The 12,140-nt window shown below is 49.0% G+C and overlaps 1 protein-coding gene across 11 annotated transcripts in view; it reads left to right on the forward strand.

Moving 5' to 3' along the window:
• LOC119455925 (poly(rC)-binding protein 3-like) overlaps positions 1–12,140 on the forward strand; it is a 490,025-nt gene that overhangs the window by 97,519 nt on the left and 380,366 nt on the right. For 7 of the 11 annotated variants that reach the window (XM_049669440.1, XM_049669430.1, XM_049669437.1 and 4 more), the window contains exon 1: positions 2,236–2,368. The exons of the other annotated variants lie outside the window; for them this stretch is intronic. The gene's annotated coding sequence lies outside the window, so the exon portion shown is untranslated. Of the gene's footprint in view, positions 1–2,235; positions 2,369–12,140 lie in introns of those variants that run through there. 11 annotated transcript variants of the gene reach the window in all.

The following is a 12,140-nucleotide window of genomic DNA, read 5'->3' on the forward strand; positions in this document are numbered from 1 at the left end:
AAATCACATGCTCTGGCAGTGCCCTGTGTTACAGGATTTTAACCAAGAAGAAGACTGGACGAAGGCCCTCACAGATCCCAGACAAGACGTCCAACTCCTGGCTGTCCAGAGGGCCCGTGAACGAGCGGAGAGGCACGGCCTCTCTGTTCCGACATGGGACTAGCCAACGGCTAGCAGGCCCGCCTGCCTAGCTTCTCAGGACCTAAATAAAGTGCTTACTACTACTACTAGCTCCGCACCTTGGAATTTCTTCAATGCATGCATTGGTCGAACACGCGCACGTATAGTTATACCATTTGATTTCAGCCGGCATGTTTAGAATTGCTCTTTAAACTTTTACTACCTCTGTGTCACGCGTGTACGAGATGGCGTTCATGCCTCACTGTTGTTGCTATTTACTGTTCATAACGCATAATACGCGCGATGTGGTCTATAGCCAGATGCAAGGTGCTGCCAACCTATCCGCATCTGGAGCCCATCAAGTTAACCTTAACCGCTTATATATACACTTACTTCTCTCAGCCTAAATGTAAGTCACGTAAACTCTAATTACGCGCCGAATCAATCACCGTGAGCGATATCAGAACGAGCCGGAAGGAGGCTTCCGCACGCGCGAGCGTTTTTCGGGCGCTTGGCGCAGCTCAGCTCGTCACGGTGTTTGCGCCCAGCCCGAATGCGGTGTTCGCGAACGGGCTGGCTGCATGAATAATGCCTTTCCAGCGGGATTGTTTACAAAGCTGGCCGGAACCACTCGGGCCGCCTGAATGTTTGATCCGCAGCGTCTAATGGAAACCTAATGCAAAATCGAAGCTACGCAAACGAGAATGGGTTCCCGTCGTGCTGAGCTGTATCGCGCGAGAGAGACACACATGTGCTTGCTTAAAGGGCCCTCGCAATGTGTTCGTTGGCCAAGCGCCCCAATATGTGTGTCACTCTTATGTGAAGCACGCCACATTTGCTAACTCGTTCGGACCATTCTGTTACACCATTGCGTTTGATTCCTTGGCGCTCTTTGGCCATACCTGGCCCTTGCGCCACCAAGACACTATACATCATCATCATACCTTTACATTTCCTTACAGCGCGAATTTGGTTGCCGGGCTAGTTAGTTAGTTAGTTAGTTAGCGTTTCTAGTTAGTAAGGGAGTGTGGAGAAGGAGGGGAGGTTGCAGCTCGTGAAGCGAGCTTTAGTCGGCGACGCAACAGATGCCAACATTTCCAATGCCATCAGAATAAATCACTCACTCACTAAATAAACACAGACGGACGAAATTCATACACAGACCTCCGCTCAGCTAGCCCAGGTTTTGCTTTGTGACGTAAACCACCGTCTAATGAGTCAACCCTTTCAGTCATAAGGGCCCAGTCCAGGATCGAGCGCCACTCGGACACACAGGCAGGACTTGGCTGTTCTATTTCTTTTTTTTTTTTTGTTATTTTTCGCACTTGCAACAATATTTACATTCATATTACTGAGCGATTGCAACGTTAGACGCGAAAGCTTGGCAAAATCGAGAAATTCAAATCAAGATTAAGCTAGTGAATGCATGATTTATGTTCATTTATGAAAAGTTTCCCTTATGAACCGGCAAGCACAGAAATATCCGTTTGCAGCAATAATCTATCGCTATTCACGCAGCAAATAGACAAATTGTTGTAAATTAAACTGAAACGATGGTTGAAACTTGAAACACTTTCTTTGAAGAACGCCAGAACAACTTTGCCTTCTTATAGGCTGCTCCCGGCATTTTAGGAGCCTGTCAAGTACAAATACTCGACGTTTTAGGTTCGTTCCCACCTTTTCAATATATTCCACGCGCACACCTGCACGACCTTAAATTTCTCGCGGAGCGCGCAGCACCTCCGCTCACGCGACTAGGCGAGCGGCGAAAAACAGCGCCGGCTCCTCTCCCTTCAAAAACGAAACAAGCGGCGAGCGCGCGCCGCAGCATGATTTCCCGATGAAGAAGCTTCCCAAAGCGGCCGCGAGGGCGCGACTGGGTCTTCCGCACGCACCCGGACGCGGCGCAAGGATACAATGCTGCCTTGCGGCGTAGAGGTAATAGTTCTGCTGTAATCAACGAAATAAAGCACGCATTGATCTTGGAAATCATTTACGTATCCTGTTTACTGCTTTTACTTTTTTGTTCTGACCAACTGACGCTTTTTGCAGTGGCGCGGGGCGCGCACTATTTTTTCTCTCCCGTCCGCCGGCCGAGCGGCGGATGCCGACTGATGCACTCCGACGCTTAGCGTGCAGGTCGACGCTCACCATCACCTCCTGTCCTTTCTTGTTTGATACCCCTGCTCTCCCTGTTAGTTTCCCTGGTCCTGCCATTCCCACATAGCCCTTCTTGACCGTAACCAAGGTATGTCCCGAGTTTCCATGACCACGTCTTGGTTCGTTGTTTCCCTTTCGGTTGACGCTTTCTTGATTTCTGTCTCACTCACGTATGCCGATCTCTCTTCAGTGCGCCGGCTACTTGGCTGCGTATTTTCCCTTCCGGTGACTTTGTTTCTCTGAAAAAACCCTCTTCTGCTTCGCCGATCGTGCCTGTGCGTGTACACCCGCTGTCGTTTGGCTCGCTTCTTCTCTCGCCTCTCTCTGCGCATAATTGTGTTTGTCGCCTCACCTTGATTTTTCTCTGCGAGCACTATCTCCCGTGTCTCTCCTCCCCTCCTCCCGTCCTCCACCCTCCCCGAAGCCGACGAGCGGAAGCGCCGGTTCTCGTGTGGCTTTTATTTATTTTTTTCGCTCCCATCTCTTGACCAACCCCCCTCCCACCAGCGCTGCGCGCTAAGCAGTCTCGTTATATCTGTCGAGCGAAGTTTGTGCCGAAAAAGAGCCGCGGCCCAGCGGCCGCCGTGACGTGGATAAGCCTGGCCGCGACGTCGGATTAGGCCTCTCCGGCGTCCCCCCACCGACGACTTCCCTGAAGGCGCGCCGACGAATCTGCTCCGCCGCCGCGCATGCGCGCTGTCGGCTCTCCGGGCGAGGGAGGATGGAAGGGAGGAGGAGGAGAGACTGTGGAGGAGGAGGGCTGGCTACACAAATGGCCGCGCCGGCGCGGCTTTTGTTTTGCGGGAGTTGCTTCCTCTCACCTGGTCTTGTCTCCAGGGTGCACACTACACACACACCTAGAGACTGGATAGCGCACGGGGCACGAATCCCGCCCTGACTTGGCACCGAGCACTCGCACCGACCTGTGCACAGCAGCGCCTTTTTTGCTGTTTTCGTTAACACGTTCGAGCAGCCGCTTGTATGCGTGCTGCATAAGCGCGAAGGATTGCAGCGTGCGTTTGCACGGAAAGGGCGTTGTTTGCTGGCGGTGCGGGTTTGCTCTGTGCCGAGCGAGCACGACATTCAGTCACGTTCTTGTTATATTTTGTTGTTCCTTTTATCATTTGAGTTTGATGCTGTGAATGTTATTTTATTCTGGTATCCCACTGTTTTGTTGTAAAGCCGTAGTGTGCCTGCGTTTTAATATCAAGCTGCATGTGCATGACGTGCATCTTTATTGTTAGTGTTATGCCCGCGATGCCTTGTTCATTAATGTTGTGCTTGGGTCTTTAAAAGAAGAGCGTAAAAGAAAGTGCGTTATCGCAAATTGTAAAGGTTATGCGTAGCACGTGGCTGGTATGTCACATGTCGTTCTCGAATACATGGATCATTATGAAAATCGTAATTGATTAACGAATGAGATGGGGAGCATTGCCTAACGCGCGTAAACCTTGGTGCCACATTGATTTTGTTTTCATTGTCCTCCGTGGCTTGCAGTGTTTGATTTTCGATGTCGCGAATGCAGCATGATAAATTCTCTTCGTGTAAGCGACCTAATGGTTTCCAATAAATTCTGGGTGTGTTTGTGTAACACTTTCTTTTCTTCTGAGGTACTTTACGTGTTGCACTGTCATTATTCAACACTGCACATACGGCGACACATGGTGGGTAGGTCTGTCGTGACGCGTGAAAGAATTTTCAAGACTGTGTTGTCCGTTTACGTTGGTAGCACCCGCGTCATTGATCTGTTGCTCGAGGGAGGGCAGATGTATTCGTAGTACGGTGTTTTACACGTGAGCTAGATGATATAGCACTTCCGTTAGGGATAATTAGTTTGGTAGTTGTCGGGGTTGCATGCACGTTTAAGCCGTAGTTGTCTTGCACGAGACAAGCAAGGGAAACTCGATAAGTCTGCTATGGCAGTAAGGTTAGTCCTGTCAATCCTAAACCAGCACTAACAACTCTGGCAGAGTCATTGTTACATTTAAATCGTTATTGTAAATACGCCGTGTAATTAATTTCAACTTGGGCACATATGCTTTCTCCACATACTTTTTACTTATTTTTTTAAATGTTTCATACCTTGCTTTCTGCAAAGGCGTGCAGTATATTTTAATTCACGTTTGCTATGGGCGGGGTTAGCCTATATTTTTGAAGAGGTTAATTCTATACATTAGCACTGCACCTGTGCGCATATTTCCTAGACACGGCGACAAACCCACGAGAGTTAACATGAAACTGGCGTGAGCTGTAACGTGAGCAGGGGAAAGTAGCACGAGAACGTGATACGTGGGATTACATGAAAGGGTCATGTTCTACCCCTTCGTATTGTATAGAACGGTATATTGTTCTCTGCATACCGTATCGCTAAAATGTACGGTCCGTTAATAACACTCCAGTTGCGTGTTCTACGAGTCAGCGAGCGGAGAAGCAAATAGCCGTTCAGTTTGTGCAAACGTGTTTGAACTTGAGCACATTAAACGTGATGTTAGTGTCTTTCGAGTAGTACACATCGTGTTATGGGGTTAGTGTAGTTAGTGTTGGTTCAGTAACCTAATTGCGAAATGGCTATAAAGGTAGCAACTGTTGAGGACCACAGGTATCGCGTACAGTTTCTTTAACGTGTCCGTACCTCATATCCCGTAAGTAAGGAAGAAATGCGCTCTAGCGCAAAGGCGTGAGGTGTCGCGTTTTTGTTTTGCCGTTGTTTCTTCGCCGAAACGCTGACCATGCGCTTTGCAACCTTGTAAAAGATGGAAGAAGCCCGGGCGTGTTACACAGCCGCTGACCTGGCGACCCTGCGATAGGGCCGAGAGCCAAGTAAAAGTGAGAATCTTAGTGCAGTCGTCGACGGTGCCGATCATAAACGCGATAATTGTTGTGGCGAGACGCGGCCGTCATCTTGGGTGATGCGCAACGAACGGGCCTCTCTATAGGGCCTGCTTCTGCGACAGCTCCTGACGCATGGTTTCTAGATAAAGGTGGCACGTAGAGAACGTCATACGCGGCGAGATGGAAATGCAGCGATGGGGGGAAAAAGAAAAGGGGGGGGGGGGGGTGAACGTGAGGGTGATTTTACCTCATGTTGTGAAGTTTGAACGATTTACTCACTCAAAGGGCCTACCAAGGAGGGATATTTAGCTATATTAGAAGGTTACCCGTTTGCAATAGCAAAGCGGGCACTTTTACTCCGAGAGGAGTCGGTGTAAGCCGGAAAAATAACGACAGTTTATTTCAAATAAAATAACGGATAGTACGGAAAATTACTGCTGACCGCACTGCAACTGCCTAGCTACGTCTGCAGACACCTGGGGCAGTATTCTGAAACGTTCCGCTTCGACGTTAGTTCGCCTTCAGGCGAGCGCTGATTGGCTGCTTGAGCAAAATTGAATGACGTCGGGCTCAACCAGCCAATCAGCTCATCCAATTTTGCTAAAACAGCCAATCAGCGCGCGCCGAAGGCGAAATATCGCCGAAGTGGAACGTTTCAGAATAGGGCCCCTGAACGGCAATCGGCAGTGGTGAGAAGGAAAGGGACAGGGATAGAAGGTAAACCAGGACGAAGGAAACCATTTACGCAACGTGCAATGTGGTGAAGATAAGTGAAAACAAAAGCCACCATGCCAACACGAAAAAAAACGTAGTTCGCCAGAGAAGAAGCAGAAACGAGCCATGGGGTGACGGTGCACTGCAGCGGCAGTCCGCCGTGATGTCATTGATATTTCGCAGCGTGTGCTGGGATGTGGTTTCTTGGTAAATTGGCATTCAAAGTGACCCAAATACTGGGCCTGGAAACTTCCTATAAGCTTCATTGCGCCCAAAACGCCAAGATATGTGTTGAAATCCGAGATCTCGCACTGATGTGCCACCTCCCAGGTTTTCGCAGGAAATCAAATGCAGGGAAGTTAAGCATTGAAGGGACATTTAGAGAAGCAGCACATCAGCTCAGACAGATAAAAGGCAGTTTTTGTTACATTCGCGGCAGCAGGTTCATTATTAGAACAGAAACTGAACTTTGAACGTGTATATATATATATATATATATATATATATATATATATATATTCGCACGCAAACCGCAGCGCTGGTTCGTCAGTGTGACGTCATGGGTATCGATGGGAATTTTCCGATTTTGGCCGCCGTGACTGGGCAAACGTTACCCAAACTTGCTAAGTTCAGTCATTAACTATTTTAGGACGCAACGTACACCATTTTTACCGATAAATAAACGAGGCCTGAGTAGCTGCCGTCAAAAGTCTATGCACGGCAGCCTAGTGCGGGAACTGCTAGCGGCGTCGCCACTGGTCTCGTTTTTTTTTTTTTTTCTGCGTTTTTTCTCGCTTTCCAAGCCTCGTCTCACGATAAGGCTAGGCTGTCTTGGCGTTGTGGTAAGGTGACTTGCTAATACCACTCAGATTACTTTTCTGTTTAGTGTTTGTAGCCTTGTTAAGTAATCGGAGTCTCCCATCGAGCGAATGAAAATTATTTTGAAAGAATAGGATGATTAACTGATTTAATGGTACTCTTTGGTTTCTCTATCATAATTTACCGTATTTTCTCGCATATAACCCGCACTGAAAATTTAAAAAAAATTGCTTAAAAGAGGGGATGCGGGTTATCTGCGAATATTCGCGAAGGGACGGGGTGGGGGTCGGCTTCACAGCAACGCGCGGCCTATCGACATCGACGTGTGTTAAGCCAATGAGGCCAACACAGGTTATAGCCAGATCCACATCCATAGTCTGGTTAGACGCTTTTCGCCATGCTTTTCGCACAGTTTTGCAACGAGTCAGGTGCCGTTTCTTGTACGCCCAGTTTGCACAGTTGGCCAGCCTTGTTTCGGCATCATGAGTATGTCTCGGCGGCAGTCTTTCATAGTGCTTCAAAAAATGTGCCACAAGGAACAGCTTAGATGGTTCCGAAGACGATTACGTCTTTGAGAGCGACGATGAAGCCTTGGATGGCAGCAGTGAATCGGACAACCCTGACAACGTTGCGGCGGTCGTTTTGAAATAAATATGTTTTGAAAACGAAATGATGACTGCGCGTAGTTGTAACTTCCTAGTCCTCATTTTTTCGGATAAGCGTGCGGGTTATATGCGAGGTTATATTTTTTACCTTTTTCGTGGAGTTCAAAGTTAGGGGTGCGGGTTATATGCAAAGGCGGGTTATACGCGCGAGAATATGGTAACCGCTGGTTAAATATAGTATCCGTTGTGGAACTCTGGGATGAGTGTCGTCCTGATGTAACATTCGACTAGGCAGTTTGGGATTCAGAGCAAGACTGCGCAGCGTTGACTCGCGTGCATCTCGTCATGCGCAATGATTCCGTTGTCATCCGTAATGCCTCTCGCAAACGACGTCGACATTGGTTTCACACAGGCGTCACCAATATGACTGGCAACGTCGAAATTATAGGTATTGAAAGCACAATTGTCTCAGCAGCGCCACTTGGAACACCGCGCTTGCTTGCTGTCGCGTGCAAACTGCGGTTTTCCTCGGTTGGAATTCGTCACGTAGTACTCTTTTTGAGCCCTCGTCATGTCAGAGGTCGAAAAAAAAAAAAAAAAAAAAAAACCCCTTAGACTGATAGATTCCGAGCTCCCCCCCACGCTTGTTATGGCTTGGGAACAAATTATTCTACAGAGCAGTAAATCAATTGGGGGAGAGGGGGGGAAGGGAAGGCTCGAAATTTACCTGCTAAAATGAAGTTCATTGATGTAAATGATGCTAAAATTTAGGGTGCTGTCACTTTATGAGTACAAATTTTCAGGCGACATAATTATTTCAACTATATTGTCCAATTTATTATATCGTGCTGGTGTGCTGCATCTCCGTTTTTCGTTGCTCAGTGACGCAACTTCTACATGCGTGATTTTCGGGGGACACAGGATCCGTCTTTTTACGGCTGAAGAACGACAGGGAGAACAGTCCTGGTAACGCTCTCATTCGCAACGATCGGGAAAACTTCTGTTAAAGCATGTCAGATGTCTTGCACAGTCTGCCCATGTATACGTATGGGTCGGTAAGCAGAACTAAATTTGCTGTTGTCTCAGATTAGAAATTGTGGGCAACATTTTGACTATAGGTACTGTGCGCTTGCGTTTCTTCGCATCAACGCAAGAGCACCATGCTGTGGCATAGTTACATCGGAGTCCCTTTTCATCATGTTGGCACAAAAAGCTCGGTTGCACGGGGTACAATGCAAGCTTGTACACCTGCGGTGCAGTGCACCTTTGAACCTTGCAGCAAGTTGGTGCATCCCTGCGCAGCACAACCGTCACCGCCTGCACCTGTTCGTTTGTGGTGCCGTGCACCATTTCTGAAGTGCTGGTACCAATCTACAGCACAATTAGTCAATGGCAATTTCTCACAGGAAGACCGCAGAACTCGGGTAGTCAGTCGCAAACTCGCGCGCTTACAAAAAAAAAAAAAAAAAAAAAAAATACTCACTCATGTGCACCGCCATGCAATGAGGGAGGCCACATGCTCTGCCGCTGCACCACAGAATGCGAAGGCAGCGCCGCTCGTTAGCCTGTGCAATTCTAACTTTGTAATACGCATAGAATAGAGCGCAAACGCATGTACATTTTAAATACTGCGAAGTTAAATAAGTGTGCGGCACCTTATAACAGCCGACTCATGTCTCAAGTGACTGCATGACTACATCTCAAGTACCAAGGTACTAAAGTCGCGAACAGCATGCTCGATTTTGTCACTGTAGATCATAGTATTTTTATTTCCGCCAGCATCTCGTGACATGTTTTAGGCGTTTGTCGGTCCCTTTAAGAAAGAACGGATCTTTGAGTTCCTGTTGTATAGTTTAGGTGAGGCCCAGGTATGGCAATAATTTCCTGCAGCAGTCGCCGGCTATCGAAGTCTGCAATCAAAGAGAGGTGCGTCGATAGAACAAGCGGCAGACGAAACACGATGGGCTGATTCGAGGTTGGTCGTTCGCCTTGTGTACATTTGAGTCCCTGCCTAATGCAATAGAAATTGCATTGCACTGCTGTAAAGGACCATTGATTCGCGAGATCGATATTCTGCAGTTTCGGCCGAATCGTAATATTCTAAATAGTTTGCCGGTACTGAACTTCGTTTGATTGAAGCAAGGGGTGTGCTGCGACAGAGGTGGCAGTTATTCGCGGATCTGCAAATCATGCTCGGAAAGCGCGGTATTTACATTCTCGCGCTAATTAGGACGTTAATAGCGTTCCTGTTCCGCCTAATAAAGAAATACCCGTGCTTTTTCAATCTGCATCTGCCACTGAAACAAAGTGACGCCATGGAGCAGACATGTGTTATTAAAAACGTAACCGTTTCGCAACAGTTTGTCTTGAACGTTTCATTTCTAAGCGCAGATGTTCGCAACCTGGAAATCGCCAGAAGTGTTTTTAATGACCTGCTAATGTCTCACTACCTCAAGTGGATGGACGGAAAAGCCTTAATATCAAAGTTGATAGCCCACTGACCTATCTATGCACGGCGAAACGGGGTAACAGAACAAGAAAACGAAAAAGTAAATCTTTCCTTGCGGGGATTCCCGTTTCATAGGCGAACTCCCGCGGCAACTGGTAGCCTGTTATTGCTTTTTGTTCGGCGAAAAATTACTTCCGAGCTGCGAAGTTCGCGTGTCAAGAAGGTCACGTGTCCCTTCATGAATTTTCTTGCACCCAAATTCAGGCAGCTGTCCTAGCCTGACGTCACAGATATTGACGTCACAGATAGCACAAGGCCTGTGCACTTCGACCCATTACGTCACGCTACCTTGCTCGACTGTCATAGAATCTAATGGGGATGCTCCCGAGTAAGCCGCGGCGATTTCGACGTCACCGCTTTCGTCACGCCTGGCTTGACAGCGGAAATTTCGGTCCAAGTGGCACGACGTCATAACGCCGAGTGCACAGGCCTTCTATCTATAGGAGGCGTTGGGTGGGTGACGGTGACGTCACATTGACATGTTTCGGGAATTGGTCTGTGGTGTCGCCAGCTGGCTTTTTACACTTTGACTCCGTTTTTCTGACATACCGAATCTCTACTCTCGGTATAAAAGTCGTCGTCCTGTTATTTCGGGATTGTAAGCGATGGCTGTGCTTAGTACTTGAAATACGTATCTTCCTTTAGCGATCCCTTCACCGTGCCATGCTGATTTGGTATTTACCTACAGTGTCGGCGATAAGCCTGGAATGTGTGTGCGCGTGTGTGTAGTACTGGGGGCATTTACCGGCCCCGCCTGAGGGCGTTTCGAGAGGCGCGGCTGTGTATAAGCTCTTATCGAACGCCCGGGATGGCGCGGTGCAGGGAAGCGTGTACGGCGCGCGACCTCTGCGATGTGCCGATGTCGCGCCATACAGCAGAACCAACGCCCAGAAAGCGGAAGTGTTTATTCTCGTTATCCAGAAAGGGAGAGGAGCTACACTTTTCTCGGATGACTTACGTAATGCGTTGCGACACGCCACGCGCAGGTTACATGGTATAGAACACACATTGCGCGTCGCGCACGTGCAACGGCGGAAAATTGACTGTTTGCCAGAGGCGTGGGTGGCGGCGGTGAATTGCGGCCCGGCCGGGTGGCTCAAGCGCGAAGCCCGGACAGGTGCGATGCACATAGCGTGATTGTGTTCTTACTTTACGTTTAATTAAGGAAGTACCGGCGCGTATTGGGTGGGAGTGGCGGGAGTAGACATAAACACGGAACGAACTTCCTGGAAAGTTGATTGATTACTCTCGCCGCGGTGGATCATTGGTTATGACATGGTGCTGCCGAAAACGAGATCGCCGGTTCGACCGGCGCGCGGCTGCGTTTCGATGAGCGCAAATAATAATAATAATCATAATAATTGCTCGTGTACTTAGACTTATGTGCGTGTTAAAGAACGTCGGGTGGTAAAATTTAGTCCGGAGCCTTCCATTACGACGTCCCTTATAATCCAACGTGCAGTTTTGGGACGTCATCCCACCTATTTCTGACGCAGGGAGGTCGTTTCGTTACTGTCGTGCGTGAAAGGATTCGTTCGACGAATGTTGCGAGCGACAGTGGGAAGTGAAGCATATTTTCGGCGACAACAGACCCTCCCCTTCGCCCCCAACCTGTGGGGCCTTCCTCCCGTTCGCGATGCGTCCGCTCTCGGGGAGGTTCGCGTTATTTCTCGCAGCCAGCCGTTGTGCCCTTCTCTCGACGCGGGCATAAGGGCGGCGGCGCCTGTTTTCCACCTTGCGCTTGCGCGCGGTCGCTCGCCGCGCTCGTTCGGGTTGATCGGCCCCAGCTGCAGCGGCAGCTGCGCGCAGCGCACGACCCTGCCCCGCCGCCGTCGACGACGACTACGCGGGCAGCGCGTTTTCAACAGGCCGTGCGTCTCCCGCCTCCTATCCGCCGCTTCTGCTTGGCTCCATGCCTGTCTGTCTGCGTGGCTGCTGCCGCCGCCGCCCGGTTTCTTTTCATTTCTATTATTATCGCCGCACGCGAGCGTCGGTGCGTGTAGTACGTGTCTGTGTGTGTTTGTATGCCGGGCAGCTGAACCGCCGCGAACGGGAGCGCGCGATATGTCCGTGGCATGCACGGCTGTGCCGGGGCGGATTGTGGACTCGCCGTTGTGCGCGGGTGAATTATTCGAAGAGAATCGAAGCGGGCTTCCTCCCAGCCTTGCTCGCTGTCAAAGTAGGGAAATTAATTTGCTTTCGTTACGAAGCTGAGCTGGAAACGCGCGCTTCAAAAAAAAAAAAAAAAAAAGTGCACACCAAATCTTTCTAGCTCGTCCGAAACTCATTTTCAGTCATTCTGCGAGAAAAAAAAAAGAAAAAAAAAAGAGAACAGTTATTCCCCGAGAAAATTGAGACCACGCTTCCTACTTTTGAATTTA

Source organism: Dermacentor silvarum, chromosome 6, assembly GCF_013339745.2.
Source record: "Dermacentor silvarum isolate Dsil-2018 chromosome 6, BIME_Dsil_1.4, whole genome shotgun sequence".
In the NCBI taxonomy this organism is placed as follows: domain Eukaryota; kingdom Metazoa; phylum Arthropoda; class Arachnida; order Ixodida; family Ixodidae; genus Dermacentor; species Dermacentor silvarum.